Source organism: Talpa occidentalis, unplaced genomic scaffold (genome assembly GCF_014898055.3).
Source record: "Talpa occidentalis isolate TD23 unplaced genomic scaffold, MPIMG_talOcc4v2.1 talOcc4.12, whole genome shotgun sequence".
In the NCBI taxonomy this organism is placed as follows: Eukaryota; Metazoa; Chordata; class Mammalia; order Eulipotyphla; family Talpidae; genus Talpa; species Talpa occidentalis.
Window position 1 is genome coordinate 41,260,630 of NW_023601212.1, and position 27,183 is coordinate 41,287,812.

Consider the following 27,183-nt stretch of genomic DNA (forward strand, 5'->3'; position numbering starts at 1 on the left):
AAACAAATCTTTGGGCCTCTCCGGTGGCGCAGCGGTTGAGTGCTGGGTTGCGAAGCTGCCCGCGGCCTCTGCGGCGCCGGTTCAATCCCCAGCTGCTCCCCGGCCACCAGAGGAGGGTCCCACATGGCGCGCAGACCTCTCCTGCCGCCCGCTGCTCCCCTCAGCAGTGTACTTCGGTCCTTCTGCCTGCTCTGCTCCCCGCTCTGGCTCTGGTGAATTCTCTCACCCTCCCGCGCTTCTGACTGTACCCAGTGCATGTATAAACAAAAACAAACAAATAAAGAAAGAAAGAAAGAAAACATAAAACATGCCTCTATATAAAAAAATAAATAAATAAAATAAACAAATCTTTTTTAAAAAATAGACCTTGAGAGCTTGTTTGGAACTGCTCACAGGGGAACACGGCTACTCGTAAACTTGACCACAGAAAAGTCTGTCTGTATTTAGGAAAGGTGGTCTTCTTAAAACCAGGTGCAAAAGTTCTAGTGGGAGATACACAGAGCATAGAGGGAGGAAGGGGACACCCACCTTGCCAGCCAGATATCAATGGGGTGACAGATGTTGCAAGCATATCACCCTCACAACTTGGAACTAATATTCTAATGAATCAAGTGTGAGACTCAAAGAGGGGGTAAAATCTACCATCATGAGTGATTACTTCATTGTGATATGAAAAGAGAGAGGGGAGAGCATCTATCAGGACATTCCCATCTTTGCTAGGTCAGGCTGGCAAATAGAGAAGGAAATATGCAGTGAGCAGGTTTGGTGAAAGAAATATCAAGGTCAGTTTTGAGCATGACGAAGGTCAAAATTTGTAGAACACCTCAGTAAAGATATCTTGTCAGCATGAGATGAATGTGGAACTTGGGAAAGAGTCCTGGACTGCAGTGTGTAGTTTTTAGTTAAAGAGTTCTCACAGTTCTAGAAGTCAGAGATCCAAAATCGAAGTATTGGTATTGGCAAGAGATCCCTCTGTAAACTCTAGGGACAAATCCTTCCTTGACTCCCTTGCTGCTGGTGGTTGTGGAGGTCCTTGGCAGTCCTTAGTTTGTAGCAGCATCACTCCAATTTCTGCTTCCTACTTCACTTGGCTGTCTTCTGCCATGTATCTCTTGCCTTTCACATGGCCCCAGTCATTGAATTTAGAGGTTATGTTGGTTAATCTTATGTGCTAACTTAGCTGGGCCATGTGATGCCCAAATAGCTAGTAAAACCTTGTTTCTGTGTATGTCTTTGAAGGTCTTTCCAGAAGAAATAAGCATTTAAATTGGTGAATTGGTAAAGCAAATCATCCTTTCCAATGTGGGTGTCGTTCAATCTGTTGGGAGCCTAAATAGAAAAAAAAAAAACGGAATAAGGAAGGATTGGTGTGCGCTCTCTCTCTCTCTCTCTCTCTTTTCTCTCTCTCTCTCCCCCTACAGCCCCCCCATCCCCACTCTGACTGATTGAATAGGGTCATTCATCTTCTCCTGCCCTCAGCACTCCTGGTACTCAGGTCTTCAACATTGGACTGCAATCTACACTACCGGCTCTTGGGCCTTCAAACTATACCCCCAACTTTCCTGGGCTTCCAGCTTGTGATGGCAGATGATAGGACTTCTTACTTTCCATAACTGTGTTAGCCAATACCTTATAATAAATCTCTTCCTAGATAAATACAGATAAATGTAGAGATAGAGATGGAGATGGAGACAGAAATGGAGATGAAGTGAGAGAGATGGAGACAGTGATAGATAGGGATGGATAAAGAAAAGAAAAAGATATCATACCGATTCTCTCTAGAGAATGATGATTAATACAAAACCCATCCAATCGAGGATGATAACTACATCTACAAAGAACTTATTTCCAAACAGGATTATATTCTGAGTTTCCAGGTGAAAATGACTTTTGGAGGGAATGCTATTTAACCCTGTACGGGAAAGTTTGGGGTAATAATCCTTTTCCCTGTGTCCCATCCCCCACCTCACCTCTGATTTCAGCACAGAAATAGCAGAAGGTCTGCACATCCACAATGCTTTCCACCTCAACTATGCTCCAAAACAACTCATTTCTCTGTGCCAGAGCCTTTCTGAATCTACAGAAGTATACTCTGCATGCAGGTAGAGCCAGAAGTCCAGAGGTGATCGAGCCCCCCAGGAGAGAACTCTCAGCAAAGAAGAATAAGAGCCTCCAGGGACTGTAAATGTCCTATCTCTTGATCCTGCTGGTGGTTACATGGGTGTACACATGTGAAAAAATTCATAGAGCTATATGCTGTAGATTTATGCTTTTGTGAACCTAAGGGTTCACAACCAATTTCTACTCCTACCCAAGGGCCTCTATCCACCTTTAAATTTTCCATAATTATGTATCCCAAAGGTTAACAAACCTTTTTACTTAAAAGGCAAGGTAATAAATATTTTCATTTTTCAGACCAGATGGTCTTTTCACAATGACTCAGCTTGGCCCAGTGTAGCATGGAAGTAACAACAAACCATACATAAACAAATGGGCATGGCTTTGTTCCAATAAAACTTTATTTACAAACACAGGTGGGAGCTGGATCTGGCCTTCAGGCCATAGTTTGCCAACTTCTGATACATACCCCATTTTAATTGCTTCATCTGTTTCTTCTATCAAGTGTAACTACCTTGAAGGCAAGGACAAGATTTTCCATCCCTGTGTCTTTACCATCTGCTCCAATGCCTGACACAAAACAAATTATTGTCCATGAACAAATCAATGAATGATTTAATTAATTGTTTATTCAGCTTGCACCTAAATGAAAAGAAGAAAAGCAAAGATGAGTAATACAAGGGAATGACAAAGGATGCAGCCCCAACACCATGCATGAAACACCTTCCCAGTAAGCCCCACACACAAACTACAGGGATTCTGACTATTATATTCAGCACATATTTATGTTACTAAATTCTTAGGCTCAATTCCAACAGGGCTGTGGAAGTTTCCCCATACCAACGAAGAACTCTCAGAAAGCACACCAGCAGGGTGTATGAGAATTCAACTCAATTCTGACACTATCAACTCAAAGATTGTGTCAGATTCCATAGGTTAAGGGCTCAGTCTCCCAAAACCACCCTTTACTTCAGATGCTAGCTCCAAGCCCCAGATTATTGCCTGTGCTCCTTACCAATTAACCACAGAGAGGAAGTCTCCACAACTCCTCAGACTTTTGGTGCCCATTACACACCCAGATTATTACCTGTGCTTCTGACCTAGTGGTTTTAAATCAGAGGTTCCCAGGACAATCTCCTTGAGTTTCATTCATTTGCTAGACAGGATCACAGAAGTCAAGAAAGTCATTTACTCTCTAGATCACTGTCTAGATTATGAAGGATACTAAATGATAGAAATAACAGCCCAGTGGAAGAGAAGCATAAGGCAGTGTACAAGGAAAGGACACAAGGCTTCTATGCCCTCCCCAGGTGCACCATTCAACCCAAATTCCACATGTTGGTGAACCAAAAAGTTCTCAGAAGCCCCCCACTCTTGGACTTTTATGGAGGCTGCATTACATAGGCATGAGTAATTAACTCATTGGCCATTGCTAACCAAATTCAACTTTCAACCCCTCTCCAGTTTGGGAAGAAGGGGAAGTTAAAGTTCCACCCTCTATTCATACTGGTTTCTTAGGAACCTCCTCTTCAGATGTTTTCAAAAATTTCTTTCATTAACATAACTAGAGACACCTTTATCACTTACACCACTTCAAAGATTTTTGAAAGCTGGAAGGCAAGAACTGTGGAGGAAGACTAATTATGTGTGAGCAATATATGCATTTGGTCATCTGACAGACCAAATCTAGATTTTCCTTATAAACCACAATATTGCATGAATGCAACACTGCTAATTAATAAAAAAACATGGATCATTCATTTTAAGCTCATAGATTTTATTTTCTGAATTTCACTTCAGATTTTAAAAGCAAACAACAACAAAAAACCATGCTCTACAAATTTGAAACTGCTCAAAAAGCAAAACAAAGGCTCCCTCTGGCTGCTGGCTGGAGAACAGACTGCATTGTGAAGGCACCCAATGCCCAGAACTTCAATCATTTTACTTTTGATTGTTCTATTATTTCTGAAATACTCCTTGAGGGACATAAAATTGCTCTCCATACTACTGGGATTGCTTGGCTTCCTTAGTCTTGGGAAATGCCAAGAAATAAAGGTGCTGCCACTAGTTCGTGTAGGCTAAGACTGACAAACCCTGTGTTGAAAGCTTATGGCTCTAACACCAGCATTTGCTGTGTACCAAATTTTGTGTTATTCTATTTCATCTTGGCCTGCTTTGTCATCATCCCTGCAGCAGACCCTCTGGTCTCCTTGCTTTCCTGCAAGCTCTGGCTGACAGTGTCCTATCTTAAGCCTGTACTCCATATCACTCCAATTTCTGCAGCCTTCTCCAACCCCATAGGGCAGCCCAAAAGTAGGATGTTAAAGACCCCAGGGTGCAACTGGGTCACATCATGTCTTCCCTAATAGAATACATTCTAAAGGACTGCTAGAGATGAATTCTGTGCTCCACATCGTACGTTGAAAACCAACTCCCAACGTGATAGTATTTGAAGAAAAGGTCTTCGGGAGGTGACTAGGTCATAAGGGTGGAGACCTCATCATAAAAGGGCCTCCTTATAAAAGAGATCTTTATAAGATGCCCTTGTAAAAGAGATCCCAAAGAGTTCCCACCACCATGTGAAGAGACGCTGAGAAGACACCATCTGTGAACCAGGAAACACTTACCAGGTGCCAAATCTGCCTGTACTTTGATTTTGGATTTACCAGTCTCCAAAACTTGAGGAATGTCTATTGTTTCTAAGTCACCCAGTCTATTATACTCTGTTATGGCAGCCTAAACGAACTTAAGACAAAGACCCCATGGAGGCGGTTGAGCGCAGCATTGTGAAGCTCTCCGCAGCCTCTGCAGCACTGGTTCGATCCTGGCAGGCAGGCGAGGGTCCCACATGGCCCTGCAGACCTCTCCTGCCTCGCCCACTGCTCCCCTCAGCAGTGTATTTTGTCAGTCTGCCTGCTCTGTCTCTGGTGAATCCTCTCACTCTCCCATGCATCTGGCCTGTACCCCAGTTCTTGTACAAATAAATAAATCTTAAAAAAAAAAAAAAAGACAAAAGACACCACCTCTGTGAATTCCTGCCGGAGATGCATAACTTCACACCTAGAATAGCCAAATTTTAGAGACCAAAAAGTAAACAATGTTCCTTAGAGGCTGGAGGAAGAGAGAAATGAGGAGTTAGTGTTTGGTGGGGACAGAGTTACAGTTGGGAAGATGAGAAGAGTTCTGGAGAGTGGGTGGCGGTGTCTGCACAACCATGTGAATGTGCTTCCTGCCCCTGGACTTGACACTTAATAATGGCTAAAATGGTGGAAGTTATGTTGTGTTTTTTTACCACAATTTTTTAAAACTGCTTTTCCAGGTATGTAATTATGGTTATATTTCTATAAGTTACTGCACATTATATGTGTGTGTGTGTGTCTGTGTGTGTATATATATATGTATATGTATATGTATATGTATATGTATATGTATATGTATATGTATATGTATATGTATATGTATATGTATATATAACCTCAATCTAACAGTGACAAAACACCAGGAGGAATATTCTACAAATGTCAATATACTTCAAAAACATTACAGTCATGAAAGACATGGAAAGACTGAACTGTCACAGACTGGAGGAGACAGAAAGACACATGACAACTAAATGAATTGTGGTGTTCTGAGTAGGTTCCTGGAGCAGATAAAGGACACTAGTAGAAACACTGATATATTCTTATAAAGGTCTGTAGTCAGTTCATGGTATTATACTGTTGATTTTTTAGTTCTGATAAATGTTCTCTGGTTATGTAAGATGCTAACATTTGGGAAAACTGGGTCATTTGGGTACAGAAAAACTCCCCGTGCCATCCTTGCAACTCTTCCATAAGTCTACAAGTACTTCAAAGTCAGAAGGTTAAAAAAGGCCTTCCTGGTGGCGCAGGGGTTATGTCTCAGCACTATCCAGCTATTGCCAACCACTGTGACTTGAGTTCGATCCCCGAGCAGGGAGCCAACCCGCATGGCACAACAGACCTCCCCTGTCTCACCTGCTACTCCCCTCAGCAGTGTATTAGTAGATCTGCCTTCTCTGCTCCCCACTCTGTCTCTGGTGAATCCTCTCACCTCCTACACCTCTGGCCTATAGCCCAGTTCTTATATAAATAAATAAATCTTTTTTTAAAAAAAAAAAAAGCTTCTAGGTTTTGACCCTCAACCCAGAGCACATGATCCACTGGATAAATGTTCCTGCCACCAACTTTCAAAGAGGTGTTATTGGGAGAAATCTTCACCCTGAAGCCCACAGCCTTAACCCCAAGAACACTCCTGATATTGACTTTTCTGCCTTCCTGGTCATACTCTTCCAGCCCTAGCCGGGAGCTTTTTTTTTTTTTTTTTTGAAGAGGTAATAAGGTGTTTATTAAAAACTCTTTCACCCAGAGGCAGATAAAATTTATAATTTTTTTTTAATAGAGGCATGTTTTATTTATTTGTTTGTTTGTTTTGTTTATACAAGCACTGGGTACAGTCAGAAGCGCGGGAGGGTGAGAGAATTCACCAGAGCCAGAGCGGGGAGCAGAGCAGGCAGAAGGACTGAAGTGCACTGCTGAGGGGAGCAGCGGGCGGCAGGAGAGGTCTGCGCGCCATGTGGGACCCTCCTCTGGTGGCCAGGGAGCAGCCGGGGATCGAACCGGCGCTGCAGAGGCCGCGGGCAGCTTCGCAACCCAGCGCTCAACCGCTGCGCCACCGGGGAGGCCCTAAAATTTATAATTTAAAACCCAGCCCTCTGCAGAATAGGGGTGCGGGGAGAAAAACTGTGCAACACTGACGAGAGGGCCGAGACAGGCGAGGCCCAGGCCGGGGCCCCCACCCCGAGGCCAGGAGCAGCAGTGGCGTGGGAGCCGGACCCCAGCCCCTGCACAGGCCAGCACGGGCCCCTCGGCGGGACGGCCCTCGGTAGTGTGTGTCCACTGCGCGGAGTGGGTGCGGGCGCGAATGCTCACTCTGCTCCTCCATTGCTCAGACTGTACCCTCTTCTGATAAAGAGGTCACCTCCTTGACCAAAATTCAGCCAGGCTCCTATGAGCATTCTTCTTGACTAGATCTCATCCTTGGTCAAATTATCCAGTTTAGCAAGAATTCCCCCAGCCTTGGCACCCAACCTATTTGTCTTAGTAATTGTCCACCCACTGATTACCTCATCCTACTGATTGCCTATAAACCCCCATATGTCCCTGCCATTTAAGGGGTTGAGTTCTATCTCTCTCCCCCACTGCAGTAGTCTTGGATAGTCTTCCTTGCCTGTTTAACACTGGTGCAATTTTTCTTTGACACAACCCAAATAAACATCTGAAAACAAGCCTTTGTCTCTATCCCTTGACCCAAACTAAGACATCTCCATTTAGTGGACCAGGAAAATGAGGCACAGAGAAGGTAAGGCTCTCTCCCAAAGACACACAGCCAGGAAGTGGTAAAGAGAAGCCTCCAACTGGACAACCCCCACCGGCATCTCCCCTCTTGGTGATGACACTATACTGCCTTTGAGAGTTAAAGGGTTTTCCACTTTCAATATTTAAACCCATAATATTTACTTTTTTAAAATTTTTTATTTTATATATTTTTACATCATTTTTCATTTTTGCACAATGTATGCATTTTCATTATGGTTATAGTCCCTGTATAATTCCCACCCCCACCTTGTTTTCATACTACTCCCTCCTCCCCAACCCCCACCTGTATTGTGTCTCTGGTTTATAGTTGCTTGTTGATTTTGATTTTTACTTTATTACAATTAGTCTTTTTCTTGATACCTTATTTAGGTTTTCTAAATTCCTGCTATGAGTGAGACCATCCGGTATTTTTCTTTTTCTTTCTGGGTTATTTCGCTGAGCATGATCCCTTCCAGCTCCATCCATGTGGCTGCAAATTGCATGAGTTTATCTTTTTTGATTGCTGAGTAATATTCCATTGTGTATATGTACCACATTTTCTTGATCCAGTCATCTATTTTTGGGAATTTGGAATGTTTCCATAGCTTACCCATTGTAAATAGGGTTGATATAAACATCGGGGAGCAGGTGCCCTTTTAAATTAATGTATCTGTGTCCTTTGGGTAAATACCCAGGAGTGGGATTGCTGGATCATATGGAAGCTCCATCTTTAGCAGGTTGAGGAATCTCCACACAGCTTTCCATAGTGGCTGGACCAGTTTGCACTCCCACCAGCAGTGCAGGAGAGTTCCTTTTTCTCCACAACCTCGCCAACATTTGTTGTTGCTAGTTTTTTAATTTGTGCCATTCTCACTGGTGTAAGATGGTATCTCATGGTAGTTTTGATTTGCATTTCCCTGATTACAAGTGATGTTGAACATTTTTTCACATGTCTGTTGGCCATTTGCATTTCCACTTTGGAGAAGTTTCTTTTTAGCTCTTCTGCCCATTTTTTCACTGGATTATTTACTTTGTTGTTGTTGAGTCTCATCAGCTCTTTGTAGATTTTTTGTGATAAGTCCTTTATCACTAGTGTTGTGTGCAAAAATTTTCTCCCAGTTGGTGGGGTATCTCTTTGTTTTGGTTACTATCTCTTTTGCAGTACAGAAGCTCTTTAATTTGATGTAGTCCCAGCTGTTTATCTTTGCCTTCACTATCACACAATGGAATATTACTCAGCAATCAAAAAAGATAAACTCATGCAATTTGCAGCAACATGGATGGAGCTGGAAGGGATCATGCTCAGGGAAATAAACCAGAAAGAAAAAGAAAAATACCGGATGGTCTCACTCATAGCAGGGATTTAGAAAAGCTAAATAAGGGACCAGGAAAAAGACTAATTATAATAAAGAAAAAAATCAACAAGTAACTATAAACAAGAGACACACTACGGAGGTGGGGGGAGGAGAGGAGGGATTAGGGCCAAAATAAGGGGGGTGGGAATTGTATGGGGAATATAAACAAAATGAAAATGCATACATTGTGCAAAAATGAAAAATAAAGTAAGACTTATGTAAAATAAAATATTAAAAAAACGAACAAAAAAATAATTAAATTTTATTTTTAAAGGTTAACAAAAGGTTTATTTACAAGGGAAGGGGAATGAGTAAATGTACAACTCAGGGAGAAAAGAGGGAGATAAATTCTTTTTTTTTAATTTATTTATTTATACATACAAGCACTGGGTACAGTCAGAAGCGCAGGAGGGTGAGAGAATTCACCAGAGCCAGAGCAGGGAGCAGAGCAGGCAGAAGGACCGAAGTACTCTGCTGAGGGGAGCAGCGGGCAGCAAGGGAAGTCTGCGCGCCATGTGGGACCCTCCTCCGATGGCCGGGGAGCAGCCGGGGATGGAACCAGCGCTGCAGAGGCTGCAGGCAGCTTCGCAACCCAGCACTCAACCGCTGTGCCACGGGGGAGGCCCCTGGGATAAGTTCTTAAATGTATCCTACCTGTTCTGCCGACCTGGAATTCCAAATGACCCACCGAGACCAAAACTGCCTGGCCAAGAGCACGAGCCAAGTGTGCCCGACCCCACTAACATGGCTAGTTTTTATTTACAAACAGAGAAAATGGCTGCTTAACTCCGCCCTTAGGTCCTCGCAACTTCCATTTTGGGATCCTAGGATTTGTAGTTCCCAGTGTTTTGATGGAGTGGGGGTGGCATCCACAAAGCCTGTATGAAATTAGCTCAGGACATCCTTTCCCCCTCACAGTTCCCCCCTTTCACTTTTTACCACCATTTCCATGGTGTTGAAGATCAAATGTATGGATGCTGGGGTGCAGCCTCAGATGAAAATTTTTCTCAGAGTTCCCATTGGAAAGCAAACCAGTCTCTCCAGGTATTGTCCATTGTGGAAAGCAAAAGTCCTCCATTCCTGGGAAATAGTTTGTCGGTCCAAGCCAAAAAAAAAAAAAAAAAAAAATCTGGAGGCATTAGCCAAAACAAAACAGCAAAGATATCAAATCACAGGGAAAATACTAAAATTGATTCAATTTATGCAAAAACAGTTTCTCTCAACCTTGATCCCAAATTGTTTCAACAGCGTAGCAAAAGTTTGCAAACCAAATCTACTTTTAAACCATATTACCTATTTTTGCATAAAATCACAGGGCAGAATAACTAAACAGCAATTTTAGCTGGCTTTGTTGGAATACTCCATAAAGGATCAGAGCAAACTCTTGACATTCAGTCCATGTAGGCTTCAAGAACAAAGTTGGTCTCATCAGACTCCACCTGGGCTTCCTCTTCTTGAGGGTACCAGAGCTTTTTCTTTTCCCAGATTGTCCAGTCCTGCCCATGGAGGCAGCTTCCTCACCTCCCTTGGAGGGTGCTGGAACCTATGGACAAAGCATCAGGTTCTCCTCTTCTTGGTTCAGCTCTGTTTCAACTTCCTGGAAGATTCCATACAAAGCCACACAATGAAACTCATGTCCAATTGTTTTAGTTTAAGCAGACAAAATCCCTATGGAAGTTATGCAAAAATAGACTGAGATTAGTAGTAAAAAAAAAAAAAAAATACTACCACTATTTTCATGCTGTGCTGGTATCAAGGGGAGAGAAAATGTGAACACTGGGGCCTCCCCTGGTGGTGCAGGCAGTTGAGCGCCGCGCTGTGAAGCTGTCCACAGCCTCTGCAGCACCAGTTCCATCCCAATCGGCCAGCGAGGGCCCCACCTGGCACGGCAGACCTCTCCTGTTGCGCCTGCTGCTCCCCTCAGCAGTGTATTTCATCAGTCTGCCTGTTCTGCTCCCCACTCTGTCTCTGGTGAATCCTCTCACCCTCCCACATATCTGGCCTGTACCCTGGTTCTTGCATAAATAAATAAATAAATCTTTGGAAAAAAATGTGAACACAAATTAGCTTTGCTGGAAAAAAATACAACATTGCTGCAGATCCCGGTCACTCAAAACAGGAAAACTTTATAAATTCAGAACAAAATGCAAAAAAAAAAATTATCAGTATTATGTCAAAGAAAACTTAGTAAAAATCAAGTGTATTTCCAGGTCTATTCAGTTCTTTGTAGGAAATGTTTACTCTCAACAGTTCCATCAATAGGAATCTGTTGAGGCCTTTTCTCCCTATTTTCTCCAGAAACAATTTCTGTACTATACAATATTGCAAGGCAACAATCACCATTGACAATTTACATATGTATCAGGTATTGAGAGTTTGCATACATGTTTTAGAAAATCAATGTGAACATTTCTATACATGTCAAAGTGTTACCCTTTTCCCAAGTGACAATGTTTCCCTTCTAGCTTTACTTTACTAGGTAAGCCAAATAGGACAAATTCATCTAATGCCCTTCCCAAGAGGAAAGGGAGAAATATTGTGGAGTGTCACAGCAGCTCTACTGAGGTTCCACAAAATTTCCTTCTATGGGTGATGTGTCTTTAAAGATGTTTTTGAGGTGTATGTCATGTAGTGTTTCACCTACATTTCCTTCTATATATTTTATGGTTTCAGGTCTTATGTCTAATTCTTTAATCCACTTTGAGTAGGTTTTTGTGTATGGTGTGAGGTAATAGTCGAACTTGATTCTTTTGCATCTTTTTCCAGCACCATTTATTGAACAAATTTCTTTGCTCCATTGCATAGTTTTTGCTCCTTTGTCAAAGATTAGTTAACTGTAAATCTGTGGGTTTATTTCTGGATTTTCTATTCGGTTCCATTGGTCTGTCTGTTCCATTGGTATGTCTGTTCTTGTTCCAATACCATGCAGTTTTGATTATTATGGCTTTGTAGTATAGGTTGAAGTCTGGGAGTGTGATACCTCCATTCCCTTCTTTTTTTTTCAAGAGAGCATTGGCTATTCAGGGTTTTTGGTGGCTCCATATCAATTTCATCAATATTTGTTCTATTTTTTGAAGAATGTCACTGAAATTTTTATTAGAATAGCATTGAATCTGTAAATTGCTTTTGGTAGGATGGCCATTTTTTTTTTTTTTTTTTTTTTTTTATAGAGGCATGCTTTATTTATTTGTTTGCTGGTTTGTTTGTTTTGTTTATACATGCACTGGGTACAGTCAGAAGCGCGGGAGGGTGAGAGAATTCACCAGAGCCAGAGCGGGGAGCAGAGCAGGCAGAAGGACCGAAGTACACTGCTGAGGGGAGCAGCGGGCGGCAGGAGAAGTCTGCACGCCATGTGGGACCCTCCTCCGGTGGCCGGGGAGCAGCCGGGGATCGAACCGGCGCCGCAGAGGCCGCGGGCAGCTTCGCAACCCAGCGCTCAACCGCTGCGCCACCGGGGAGGCCCAGGATGGCCATTTTGATAATGTTAATTCTTCCAATCCATGAGCAGGGGATGTCTTTCCATTTCTTTGCGTCTTCTTCTATCTCTATTAACAGTGTTTTATAGTTTTCTTTGTATAGGTCCTTTACCGCTTTTGTTAGGTTTATTCCCAAGTATTTGATTTTTTTTGTTGTTTCAATAAGAAAAGGGATGGTTTTCTTGATTTCTTCTTCTTCAGATTGATTGTTTGTGTATAGGAAGGCTACTGATTTTTGTGTGTTGATTTTGTATCCTGCTACTTTACTAAACTGATTGATTAGTTTGATTAGTATTTCTGTGGAGCTTTTGGGGTTCTCTATGTATATTATTATATCATCTGTGAATAATGATAGTTTAACTTCTTCCTTGCTTATTTGGATTCCTTGTATGTCTTTCTCTTGTCTTATTGCTTCGGCTAGGACCTCTAGTATTATATTGAAAAGCAGTGGTGATAGTGGACATCCTTGTCTTGTTCCAGATCTTAATGGAAATGCTTTCAGCTTTTCACCATTGAGAATGATATTGGCTATGGGCTTGTCATATATGGCCTTTATGATGTTGAGGTATGTTCCTTGTATCCAGAGAGTTTCAAGGGCCTTTATCATAAATGGGTGTTGTACTTTGTCTAAAGCTTTCTCGGCATCTATTGATATTATCACATGGTTTTTATATTTCTTTTTGTTGATGTGTTGGATTACATTGATTGATTTTCAGATGTTGAACCATCCTTGTGACCCAGGAATAAATTCTACTTGGTTATAGTGAATTATCTTATGGATACACTGTTGGATTCTGTTAGCTAAAATTTTATTGAGGATTTTTGCATCAGTGTTCATTAGAGAGATTGGTCTGTAGTTTTCTTTTTTTGTGTTGTCCTTGTTCAGTTTTGGTATTAGTGTAATGTTGGCTTCATAGAACAAGTTTGGTATTATCCATTCCTTCTCAATTTTTTGAAAGAGTTTGTGAAGGATAGGTACTAGTTCATTTCTGAATGTTTGGTAGAATTCATTTGTAAATGCATCTGGTCCTGGGCTTTTGTTTTGGGGGAGGGTTTTGATTACCATTTCAATTTCACTGCTTGTAATTGGTCTGTTTAGGTGTTCTATTTCTTCTTTATCTAGCTTTGGGTGATTGTAAAGTTGTAGGAATTTGTCCATCTCTTCTAGATTGTTGAACTTGTTTGCATATAACTGTTCATAGAAGTATCGGATTATCCTTTTGATTTCTGTTGTGTCTGTTGTCTCTTTTTTCATTTGTGATCCTATTTCATTTGTGCTTTCTACTGCTTTTCTTTTGTGAGCCTGGCTAGGGGTTTGTCTAGGGTTTTATTTATTTTTATTTATTTTATTTATTTATTTTTTCGAAGAACCAACTTTTGGTTTCATTGATCATTTGGATTGTTTTTTTTCATATCTATTTCATTTATTTCTGCTTTGATTTTTATTATTTCCTTTCTTCTACTGGTTTTAGGGGGTTTTTTGTTGTTCTTTTTCTAGTTCTTTGAGATGTGAGATTCGGTTGTTTCTCTGAGTTCTTTCTTGTTTCTTGATGTGAGCCTCTATTGCTATATATTTTCCTCTTATTACTGATTTTGCTTGGCTCCATACATTCAGGAAATTAGTGTCCACCTTGTCACTCAACTCAAAGTATTTTTTAATTTCTTCTTTGATCTCCTCATTAGTCCAGTGGTCTTCCAGTAGTGTGGGTTTCAATCTCCATGAAGGAGGATTCCTTGCCTTTTTTTTATGATTTGTTTCTAGTTTGATGCCTTCATGGTCAGAGAAGATGGTTGGTATGATTTCAGTCTTGGTGTATCTGTTGATGTTTGTCTTGTGTCCCAGTCTGTGATCAATCCTGGAGAATGAGCTGTGTGCGCTTGAGAAAAATGTGTGCTCAGATTTTTTGGGGGTTTAGGGTTATACAGACGTCTGTTAAACCCAGGAGGTCTAGATTCTTATTTAGAGATTTAGTGCTATTTTTTGTCTCGTTGATCTATCCATTGTTGACAGTGGTGTGTTGAAGTCTCCTACTACATATGTATTTTCTCTGATGTCTGTTTTCAGAAATGATAATAGCTGTCTGATATATTTTGGTGCTCCTTCATTTGGTGGTATATGTTAATGAGTGTTATGTCTTCTTGATGTACTGTCCCCTTGATCATAATGTAGTGACCATCTGTAGTCTCTTTTTACCTTTTTGAGTTTGAAATCTATTTTATCTGATATAAGTATAGTTGTTCTTGCCTTCTTTTTTGGTCCATTCGCTTGTAGGATTGTTTTCCATCCTTTTACTTTCAGTCTATTTTTATCTTTTGTAGTTAAATGTGTTTCCTGGAGACAGCAAAAGGTTGGATTTTGTTTCTTAATCCAGACTGTGACTCTATGTCTTTTTATTGAGGAGTTTAAGCCATTCACATTTAGAGTTAATATTGATGTGTTAGCATCTGTATTTGCCATTTTGTTTGTCTAATCTCTGGATTTATTTATTTATTTTTTTTTTAAAAATCTTCTTTTGTCTTGTTTCGTTCTTATTCATCCCTCTATTGGTTCTGGCTTTAGGACTCCTTGTAGTATTTTTTGGAGGGGGAGGGTTGCATTAATGAAATTCCAGAGTTTCTGTTTATCTGGGAAGGTCCTTATTCTTTCTTCTCAGAAGAAGGAAAGCTTTGCAGGATAGAGTATTCTTAGTTGTCTTGGAGTTTATTGACTATGTTTCTCCACTCTCTCCTTGCCCGTAGTGTTTCCTGATTGGTTTTCCTTTGTATGTTATCTGTTTCTTCCCTCTTGTCAGCTTCATTATTTTTTCCTTGTCTTGGATTCTTGGGAGCTTTCCATTATGTGTTTTGCTGTATTTTTCCTTTCATCATGGAAGTTTGGTGTTCTTCTCGCTTCTTGTATGTCTATTTTCAGCTCCTTCTTCATGTTTGGGAAGTTCTCTTCAATTATTTCCTTGAATATTTTCTCTGTTCCTATGTCTCTCTCCGCTCCTTCTGGGATTCCTATAACTCACATTTCTAGGCCTCCCTGGTGGTGCAAGTGTTAAGACACAACCTATGAAGCTATCCGTAACCACTGCAGCACAAGTTTGATCTCTGGCATGCCAGGGAGCAACCCACATGGCACAGCAGACCTCTCCTGACTTACCCAGTGCTCCCCTCAGCAATGTACTTTGGTCAATCTGCTTGTTCTGCTCCCCACTCTGTCTCTGGTGAATCTTCTCACTCCCCACACCTCTGGCCTGTGCCCCAGCTCTTGTATACATACATACATAAATAAATCAAAAAATAAATCTTTTTTTAAAAAACTGTATTAAAAAAAAACTCATTTCCTTTCCTCATGGAGACAGATAGTTATGGAAGTCTTTCTTCATTCTTTTTCCTTCGTACTTCTCTTTCCTTTTCTGTTTTGGTTCTTTTTATTTGTGTGTTTTCGAGAGTACTTATTCGTTCTTTCATTTCATCTATTCTGCTTTCATTGCTTTTCCCAGAGTTCTTTAGCTTCTCCATTAATCCTTTGGTCTCCTGCATTTCTTTCACTTCCCTCTTTAGGGACTCAGTTTCATTCTTCTGATCGTTGATTATTTTTCCCATATCTTTTTCGACTTATTCCAGTTTTTTAATCATAGCGATTTTAAATTCTCTATTGGGAGGACTCAGAAGTTCCCCTAAGTCACTGTTGTTGCAGTCTGGTGTTTGGTTGCCTTTTTGTGGTGTGTCTTTTCCCTGGGGATGTGCTTGGTTGCTTGTAATTTTTCTTCTCCCTGCTGCTTGTTTTCTGATTTGTCCTATGTGTTGGGACACTGTGTTGCTAGTACTGGCCGGCATCTCTTTGGTGTGCTCTTTCTGGGATGTCAGAACCGGTGGTCCAATCAAGTCCAATACTGTTATGCCAGAAGTCCCATAGATCAGTGGTATTATGGATATGTTAATGGTCGCTGTCCCTGAAAATCTCCTCCTTCTGTATTTGTTTAATTCCAGAGATGGGTATTGAAGTCCCACAGACTGCCCACAGACTGCCCGCTGGGCTCCAAATCGCTAGATTCCCCTCTGGGCTCTGACTCTGCCAGGTGGGGCCTGGCTTGTAGGGTCCTTCAGCTCACCTCTGACTGTGGGGACAGCCCTTTCTCACTTCCACACAACAGCTCTGGTGAAGCCCAGACACACGCATAATTCCCTTTCTTAAATATCGCGCATCTGCCGGGCATTTCCCTGGACCCTGGCTCTGCCCCAGCGGTGGCTGGATCCCCCTCTGGACTCTGACTTTCTGCCAAGCGGGAACTGGCTTGCAGAGGCCTTCAGCTCACCTCTGACTGTGGGGACAGCCCTTTCTCAGTTCCACACAACAGCTCTGGTGAAGTCAGGACTCATGCAGAATTCCCTGTCTAAATATGGCATGTCTGCCGGGAGCTTCCCTGCTCTCTGGGTCTGCCCTGGCAGTGGCTGGATCCCCCTTTGGGCTCTAACTCACTGCTACATACAAGAACTGGGGTACAGGCCAAAGGTGCAGGAGATGAGAGGGTTCACCAGAGACAGAGTAAGGAACAGAACAGGTGGATTGATTGAAATACACTGCTGAGGGGAGCAGCAGGCAAGTCAGGAGAGGTCTGCTGCTCCATGTGGATCACCTCCCTGGCCGGGACTGAACTTGTGCTACAGTGGCTGTGGATAGCTTCATAGTGCTATGTCTTAACCACTTACACCAGGAGGCCCCTAAACCCATAATATTTAGATCCATATTTATGCCCCCATAATTCCCTAATGCAAACCCAAACAACATTCTTCTGCCAACTTATTTGAATAACGTATGTAGGGTAGAGAAAAATGACAGCTTGAAACCACTCTAATTTTACTCACAAATAATCAAGGTTGATTCATGCTGTTTTCTCCAAAACCTTCCCAAAAATAACTGGTGATCTGGTTGGTGTAACAGGATGCCAAATTTGTCACATACATCTTTTACAACGTCTACAATTCTCCCTCGAAAGCTGCACTCAAAAGCAGTCAGTCACAAAGCTAGAATAGTAAAAAAGAAGGAACGTTTCAAGACAGGAGAAAGTGAACTTTCTAAAACAGATGGCATGAGCAAGAAAAGAAAGAAGGGGGAAAGTGAAAGGGCAGATTGTGGAAAAGACTTCAGTGTTCAATGTTGTAAATTTCATTAACAGAGTAAAAATTAAACTGCTATCACTGAGACAAAAAAATGTAGCAATTTAAAGGATATAGAAGTATGAATCTTTCTCAGGTAACTGTCCTCAAGTAAGCAATCCAGGGGAGACCCAGGTTCTTTCCAAGTTCTTGCTGTGCTATTTATTAGTGTCCAAGGCCTACCATAACTGTTACATTGTGTAGTATAATTTTTCTTTGACACCTCCCAAATAAACAACCTGAATCCAAGTCCTTGGCTTAAGGAGACCCAAACTAAGACAACACCCATTTAATAAATGAGAAAAATTGGGCCTCCCTGGTAGCCCGGAGGCTAAGTCTCAGCACTATCACCACTAAGGCCCGAGTTCAATAGCCAGCCAGGGAGCTACCCACACGGCGCAGCAGACCTTTCCTGTCTCTCCCGCTGATCCTCTCAGCAGTGTATTTCAGTAGACCCACCTGTTCTGCTCCTCACTCTGTCTCTGGTGAATCCTGTTACTTCCCCCAACCCCCGCACCTCTGACCTGCACCCCAGTTCTATGCATAAATGATCTTTCAAAAAAAATCAGTGATTCCAGAGAACCACTCCACATACCAGCCTGCCTTCACATACCAGCCTCCACATACCAGCCTGCTCCTGGGGATCTGGGCAGCTTGGTCTGCGATGGTTCAGGAGGGCAGGACCTAGGAAAGGGACAAGTTTCCAGGAAAAGAACCAGGCTTTGGGTCAGCCACCCATCTCTGTCTTGCAGCAAGGGAGGAGGAGTGGGAGTGATCCAAGCAGGGGAGGGAGACACTGGGGCTGGGTGTGGGGGTGGTACATTGGTGGATTATTGGTGGGAGGGCTGCACCGAAGGGGAACAATAACTATAGAAAGATGACCCACCATGTAAGAAAATAAAAAATAAATAAATGAAAAATAAATATACTGATATGTTCTCGCAATACTATTTACACCAAATGGAGGGGAGGGGGCCTCCGTGGTGGCACAAGGGATTAAGACACAACCTATGAAACGGTCTGCAGCTTCTGCAGCACAAGTTCGATCCCCGGCCAGCCAGGGAGCAACCCACATGGCGCAGCAGACCTCTCCTGTCTCGCCCCGCTGCTTCCCTCAGCAGAGTATTTTAGTCAGTCTGCCTGTTCTGCTCCCCACTCTGTCTCTGGTGAATCCTCTCACCTCCCTCAACTCTGGCCTGTAACCCCAGCTCTTGTATGCATAAATAAATAAATCTTTAAAAAATGTAGGGTTTTTTTACACCAGTAATCAATACCAACTGGGTATCTAGTGATTCTATTCTACCACTGAGTCCCCAGAGTTAGCATCAGATCCCACATGTTAAGGGCTCAGTCGCACACTCTTCCCCCTTCAGATGCCAATTTGCAGGTCCCTAGTCTCCTGTACTTCTGACTGACCATATATAATTTGGGGGTTCCCATGACCCCCTCCTTGGGTTCAATAATTTACTAGAATGTCTCCTATAATGCAGAGAACCAGTAATGGTTCATTACTGGTTTATTATGCAGGATACAAAGGCACGCCTAGATGAATTGGCACAGAGGGTGAAGTCTGGCAGGGTCCCAAGAGCAGGAGCTTCTGTGCCCTGAAGCAGGATGCATCATCCCCCTGAGAAGTGGACACAGTCAACGACCCAGTTGCTCTCTAAACTCCAGTTCAGGATTGTGACGGAGGTCACATCATGTAGGCATGACCGGTAAAACCATTGGCCCCTGGTGATTAGTTCAATCTCTGCCAACCCCACGCCCCTCCCCAGAGGTCGAGGTGTGTGGCTGAAATTCCCAACCCTCTAATCATTTCTTCCTCTTTCAGGCAACCCATCCTGAAGCTATTTCTGGATCCCCAGTGAGCAGTCATCTCATTAGCATACCAAAAACACCCTGGAGATTCCAAGTGTCTTAGGAGCTCTTTTATCAAGAACCAGTAGGAACCAAGATCAAATACAACAAAAGATGTTCCTATCACCCCTATCACTTAGGAATTTACAAAGGTTTTGTGGAGCTCTGTGCCAGGAACTAAGGATATACACACACACACATACACACACACACACATATATATAGACATATATATAATTATATCACAATCACATTCATGGAAACCAAGAGTTAAGGGGTCAACATATCTATTGGGAGGACATTGTACCCCAACAGTCACCTAGGGAGCTGTCACCAATATAGGGTTAATTCTGGGTTGGAGGACTATGCATGCTCTAGGTCCAAGAAAGGGAAAGAGAACACCTGGAGTTTTGAGATCTTCCTCCCAAACTGCCATACCTTATCACTGCTCATTTTGCATCAAAGAAAATGTGTCTCTTGGCAACACCTGTATGCAGTTGGGGCTGCGCCACCAAGTAAACCTCAACCACACTCCTGCTGTGGACTTAAAAGAAAACAGAATCTGGAAGATGACTGCTTTCTTTGCCACAAAAAAAAAAAGCAATAATTGAACTAATTAAAACTTGTGTATCACTGTTTCTGAAATTTTTATTTTGATATGACTTTAAATTTTAGAAGTGTTGCAAAAACAGTACCCATAAACCCTCCACCCAGCTTCCCCTAATGTTAGCAACTTTTTAAACCATGCCACATTTGTCAAAACTAAGAAGTTAATATTCGTTCAGTATTATACTACCACTGTTCCCACTAACATCCTTTTTCTGGCGCAGGAACCCTTATTACATTTCATCATCAAATCTCTTTAGTCTCCTCCAGTCTGTGGCTTATGTTACTTTTTGTTATCTTGCCTTATATTTCACAATCTAGACAGTTTCTAAAAGAGGCTATAAGTGTCAAGCGGCTAGAAAGACAGTGTTCACACATACCTAAATCAGCAAACTACAGGCCCCAAGCTGCCTTGCATCCCCAGTGCAAGATGATGGGGGAGGAGTTCCCCCCTTGAGGGAACGGAAGGCAAGCACCTCAGAGTTTATATAGATGGTTGTTAGCCTGATTCAAGGAAGTGCACACAGCACATGGGACTCACCACAAACACACTTTCTGATCTGCCCTCTCCTCTGTTATTTGTTTCCAAATAAACCCATTTTGTTGGGATAACCTATTGCTTTTACACGAGATCAAGAGGCAAGTGAATTCCTAATGTGTATCTAAGACCAAGCCTTAGGAGATGGAAGAGCAACAAGATGGAAGGAATCCACAGGAAGAGCAAAAGTGCCCAACCCTATATGAATTTCTTTGCATCATGTTTGATTTTAATCAAAGTGTTGGGTCCACACAAAGTCTGCAGCATCAATTAGATGGAATGACAGACACACTATAAAAGCTTGTTAGAAACATTTCATAAAGTCCAAAATCATACAACTGATTACTGTAAAATTATTATGCACAGGAAGTAACTGGCACATATGGAAACTTCATGCAAATAGAAAAGGGCACCCACTTTGATAGGAGAATTAGAAGGCGTAGGCACTGTCTTCCAGTTTGGAGAATACAGCCCAGGCTAGGTTTCAGCCCCAATCCTGTCTCAAACACAACCTGCAGTTCATATCCAGAAGTTTAGAGCTAAATGCAAGAAGGGAAGGGGGAACTAGTATCTAATTAAATTGTGCATAAAGTTTTCAGTGCACTGTTTAAAGAAATTATGCTGTGAACTCCTTTGTAGACAATGCTTTCCTGATGGAATTAGTCACCACTGAGTCATTTCTGCAAAACTCAGATTTGTGATTTGGCCCAAGCAAGATCTGACCAGAAACGTCAGATAAATTATAGATGCCGCTGATAAATTATAGAGTGCTCAAAGGCAAAGCAGGAAAGAAAAAAAAAAAAATGACAAGTGCATATAAACAGGATTTAAAACAGTCCCCACCAGTACCCAATCCTAGCTGGATCCACCTGGCAGCGGCTGTCATTTAATTTACATACGTTTCTGGGGATAGGAAATCAGTTTTTGTCCAACTAGACAGTGAACGAAAGAACAGAGAACAACTCAAAGTTTCACTTAGGTGAGGCAAAAGACCATTAACCCACCAACAAGCCTACTCAGCGCGTTCTCGCCTCACCCCGCCCTGGTTGCCCTGACAACGCAAAGCGTCTGGGCAGCGACTCAGGCACGCGGCGGTCTTCCCACAGGCCATCCCCCACCCCCGCCTGCCCACCTCAACCGCGCTCGAGCGTGTGCAAGTGCCTCGGCCGGCCGGAGAACCTCGGTAGCTGGAAATTGGGGTTAGGGGGCGTCCAGGGGAAAGAAATTCCCCATTGGTGCAGAACGCCTTTTGGTGGCGCTCTAGAGAAAAACCCCCGCCTTTCCAGGCTAGCCCCTTCATCATGGTCCAGTTGCTTGTCCCCCGCCTCAGTTTCCCCGTTTGTAAATAGGGGGTCACAATCCCTATTTCTGAAGCTGAAGAAGATTCAGAAAACTGGAACAGGCTCCATAGTGAGCGCTCAAGAGCCTCAAACAGCCCCTGGAGGTGGTTATTATTATCTCCATTTTACAGGAAAAGAGACTGAGACCCAGAAAAGTGAAGCGATGCCCTCAAGGGACTCAGCTGGTGCCTGGCAGGAGGCAAAGGGCAATGTACCCAAGCTGGGCTAACCTCCATTGGATAATCTGGAGAAAGCCTGTGTGCTTTGGCAGGAGTAGGCAGGCTGTGTCTCAATGCTGGGGGTAGAGAGGAGTGAGGACAAGAAATAGGAACCCAAATGCCCCAAACAACCTCAGACTCTACATGAGAAGGGGAAGGTGTTGGATTTAGAAACCAAAGATGCTTTCTCTTGAAACATTACCTTTGCTGACAAATTCTTCAGCTCACCTGGCATCTCCAACATGGTAAGGACAGCCCACTAGCTTCCAACCTGAACTTCCAAACCAAACCAGTTTGGCTTCTGTACCTCTTTGGTAAACTTTCTCAACTTTAGCTCTGCTGGCATTTGGGAACAGGTCATTCTTTGGGATTGGGGGACTTGCCTGTGCCCTGTAGGAAATTTATGTTCACAACATACCCAGCCTCTATTCACCAGATGCCATGAACACCCCCACTACAGAGTGTTACAATCAGTAATGTCTCCAGACATTATCAGATGTCTGCTAGGAGGTAAGACAGCCCCATCTGAAACCACTGACCTAGAGGCAAAAATTAAGATTGATAAATCTGTCAGTTTTCACTAACTGGATTTTTAGCTTTCTAACCATTATCCTATGCCAGAAAGTATATACTACTTTAATTAACTCACTGTAGGTTTCCTGGAAACTGGTTGACTGAATTGGATATGAAACACAAAGTGTGACAGTTAAACTGAGTAGAACAAGCACTGGAATGCTTAGGTTCTATCAGGAGACATGGGTTCTGTCCCCATATCTGCTATTGCAAGCTCAGTGGCCTTGTCACTTGACATCCACAACAGGATGTTGTGATTTCCAAGGCTCTGGGAATGCTCAGATGCTGACCTGACCCCCTTCCCTCCCTCTCATTGCGCCCTTCACTTCACCTCCAAATGCCTTTTGGAACTTCTCTCAACCTCCCGGCCCAATCCCTAAAACACATCTTTCAAGGTCAGTTCTTCCAGGCTGTTGTTTCCACTTAGACACACTCATTATTCCAGATTCTAACAAGTAAATTATGGTGGTGTTAAACACAACAGTGGCAGGGGCTTGTTTGCAGGAAATTACGGTATTTGAGCTCAAGACACCCTGGTGTTTGCATGAGGAAAAATAAAATGAAATTTAAAACTGTCCTTTTAAAATGCTCCATTATGTGGTACTTAAATTATAGGAATGTCCCAAGCATTCACATAAATTACTTCAACCGGACTAATATACAAAACCCGTAGGTCATCCCTTTAATTTATTTTCTTCATCATCCACCTGCCTTTCCATGTACTCTGCAGTTGCCCAACTTGGGTAATGCAGCAGAAGATGATATGTCCTACCCTCAAATAGCAGGAAGTTGAAGTAAGGAATTGAAATTCTGCTCAAAGAGACTGGTCTGTCCAAGATGAGCCAAACTGAACCTGCTAGAATGTCATCTCAAGAGAATGAAGACCACCATTTTATCACTGAACCCACAGTGGTTAGAACCAGGTTAGACACCTGTAGCAATTCAAAAATCTGTCCAATGAATGAATGTATGACAGGGTCCTGGAAATTAGAGTAAGTAACAAAGTCAGTCAAATATGTTGTTTGATGGGCCTCCTTGGTGGCACAGGGGTTAAAGTCTCAGTGCTATCAAGCTATCGCCAGCCACTGCCACCTAAGTTAGATCCCCAGCCAGGGAGCTGAGCCACATGGCACAGCAGACCTCTCCTGTCTCACCTACTGGTCCCCTCAGCAGTGTATTTCAATGGATCCACCTGTTCTGCTCCCCACTCTGTCTCTGGTGGATCCTCTCACTCCCCACATTTCTGGCCTACACCCCAGTTCTTGTATGCATAAATAAAAATAAATCTTAAAAAAAATGTTGCTTGAGGTTTCTAGATTACAAGATGTTCTCAAAGTCATCTTGTTCAACATCATCTTGTTAAAACATTGAGAAAAAAAAAATCTATGTGTGGAATTTTCTCATTCTCCCAGGTCTGTGAGTTTTCTCCAGGGACTCCAGGTTTTTCCTTTCACATCCCAAAGATGTGCAGTTGAGGTTCACAGTGTGTCTCAATTGTCCCAGTTGGAGTGAGTATAGATGTGGGCTGTAAGTGGCCCCTGCCGTGTAAGGGCATCCTGTCCTCAGGGTTGTTTACTGCCTTGCACCTTTACCTGTCAGGAGAGGCTCCAGCTCCCTGCAAGCCTGAACTGGAATCAGTGGGTTGGAAAATGAATGGATGAATGGATGAATAAAAATGATTATTTAATATTAGAAGTGTTTTGGTGATGTTTTTGTGACCAAAAATGTGCTATAAGAACTTAACTCTTATTTGTTGCAATGAACCTATGGTGAAAATGGTTTTGTTATACATGGCTTTGCTTAAAATCAAAGTTTTCAAGAACCCACTTACTATATTGGTTGGTATAGTAGGCAACATTTCTCTCTCTTGCCTCCTTCCCTTCATTGCCTGCCTTCTTCTGTCAATTACCCTCACCAGTTCTCTCATCAAACAAAGCAACTGCCACAGCCCACCCCCACCATCTGGGTCAGCTCTGTGTGAGCAGCCCCTTCCTTGGGGGCACATTCACTCTGTTCTTGGTGGCAGAAGAAGGAATCTATTACATGGGACTCATGGGATGGAGGGGGTCAAAGTTCTGATTCCTCATACCCTCCAGCCCCACTATGTTTCATCATGGCCTTACCCCAGAAGCTTGCTGTTTGGAAACATGACCTAAACACAGGTGAGGCAGTACAGGTTGATACAATGAAGAAATGTCATTTGGAAATGGAACTTGACAAGCAAATTTTGTGCTGAACTTTTCTGCTCCCAAAAGATCCAAGGTCTTAATGGTTTTTTTTTTTTTTTAGCTCTTTCATTTTTTATTATAATCCTCAGAAGCAACAAAGGGAGGGCCTTCCTCTTAAAAGCTGTCAGCAGGACTCCCTTGTTTTGTATAGCATGCTCCTAAATGATGCTAAATAACAAAAAGCCCCTTTGTCAAAGATTAGTTGTCCATGTAAGTGTGGCTTTATTTCTGGGCTCTCTATTTGCTTCCATTGGTCTGTGTGTCTGTTTTTGTTCTAATACCATACTGTTTTAATTATTATGGCTTTGTAGTATAGTTTGAAGTTTGGAAATGAGATACCTTCTTTCACCTTTGTTTTCATCAGTACAGCTTTGGCTATTCAAGGGGTTAAGATGCAACCTATGAAGCAATCCACAGCCACTGCAGCATGAGTTCAATCCCTAGCCAGGAAGCTGACCCACATGGTACAGCAGACCTCTCCTGACTCACCCACTGCTCCGCTCAGCAGTGTATTTCAGTCAATCTGCCTGTTCTGTTCCCCACTCTGTCTCTGGTGAATCCTTTCACCCGCACACACACACCCCTCTGGCCTGTACCCCAGTTCTTGTATGCATAAATAAATAAATCTTTTTTAAAAAAAAAGATAAACTCATGCCATTCACAGCAATGTGGATTGAGCTAGAAGGAATTATGCTCAGTGAAGTAAGTCAGAAGGAAAAAGAAAAAATATCGGATGGTTTTACTTACAGGAGGAATATAGGTGAACCAAATAAAACATTATTGTAAAAAAATAATAACAGGACCTCCCCAGTGGCGCAGCAATTGAGCACTGGGTTGCGAAGCTGCCCGTAGCCTCTGCAGCGCTGGTTCGATCCCCGGCCGCCAGCGAAGGTCCCACATGGTGCAACAGATATCTCCTGCCACGCCCGCTGCTCCCCTCAGCAGTGTACTTTGGTCCTTCTGCCTGTTCTGCTCCCCGCTCTGGCTCTGGTGAATTCTCTCACCCTCCCACACTTCTGACTGTATCCAGTGCTTGCATAAATAAATAAATAAAAATAAAATAAAATAATCTGAATCATGTCCTGAGAATAAGCTTTAAAAAAAAATAATAATAATAACAATACAAAACACAACAAAACAAAAACAGACAATTATAAATCAGAGACATCCTACAGGGGAGGAGGAGGGAGAGGGATCAAAGGGAGGGAGGGAGGAGCACAGGAGACTGTTGTGCTAGGGCATGGGTGCATTGGTGAAGGAAATTCTATGGGGACTACACCTGAAAAGGGGGAGCAAATATATTGTTTATAAATGAACAATGATGTAGAAATTAAATAAAGAGAAAAATAACAAATAAATAAATAACAAAAAGCCAATCAAGTAAATTTTAAAGATCTAAATGATTGCTGAATAGCACAGCATCCAATGTAGTAAACAGAAAGGGGTTCAGAAAAGCTATACAAAATGAAACATCATTATAGGCAAAAAGAGGGCAAGACAAGGGAAGAGGGAATTGTGTCAAGTTTAGGTAACCTACCTATGGAGAATGGAAAAAGATCTTGTGACTGATTATTTCATCTTCTTTTGGAGAATGAAAAAGATGACCTCATTGATCCTGACCAGAAAATTCCATGCTGACCAGTTAAGATTACATCCCTAGGGGAGGTTGAAACTGCAGCAGGTTAGGTATTAGTATTGGTGGATTTAGCACAGGCACCTCTTTTTGGATCTGTTGTCTGTTGGGTTGTTTGTTTGTTTGTTTTTAACACTTTTTTTAAAATATTTATTTATTTATTTATTTATTTATACAAGCACTGGGCACAGTCAGAGGCGCGGGAGGGTGAGAGAATTCACCAGAGCCAGAGCAGGGAGCAGAGCAGGCAGAAGGACCGAAGTACACTGCTGAGGGGAGCAGCGGGCGGCAGGAGAGGTCTGCGCGCCATGTGGGACCCTCCTCCAGTGGCCGGGGAGCAGCCGGGGATCAAACCGGCGCTGCAGAGGCTGCGGGCAGCTTCGCAATCCAGCGCTCAACCGCTGTGCCACCATGGAGGCCCAGTTGGGGTTGTTTTAAATGCTATATTACATTGATTTGCAGATGTTAAATCATCCTTACAACCCTGCAATAAATCCCACTTCTCATAGTGTATAATCCTGTTAATGATTGTTGGATTTAGTTTGGTAGGATTTTGTTGGTGATAAACATTATGCTATCAAGACCTTCACCCCATGGGCCTCCCTGGTGGCACAGGCAGTTGAGCGTAGAGCTGTGGAGCTGTCCGCAGCCTCTGAAGTGCAGGTTCGATCCTGGCCAGCCAGGGAGATACCCACGTGGCATGGCAGACCTCTCCTGCCTC

At 42.6% G+C, this 27,183-nt stretch overlaps 1 long non-coding RNA gene across 2 annotated transcripts; it reads right to left on the bottom strand.

Moving 5' to 3' along the window:
• Positions 1-314: 314 nt before the first annotated feature.
• On the bottom strand, positions 315-22,703 carry LOC129145551 (uncharacterized). Of its 2 annotated transcripts, none has more exons than XR_008551294.1 (3): positions 22,678-22,703; positions 2,588-2,760; positions 315-1,329 (listed from the first exon to the last, which is right to left on the bottom strand). It is a non-coding gene; the product is annotated as an uncharacterized LOC129145551 (long non-coding RNA). The 2 variants fall into 2 exon arrangements; XR_008551293.1 differs by lacking the exon at positions 22,678-22,703 and adding an exon at positions 9,503-9,598.
• Between the last annotated feature and the right edge of the window lie 4,480 nt (positions 22,704-27,183).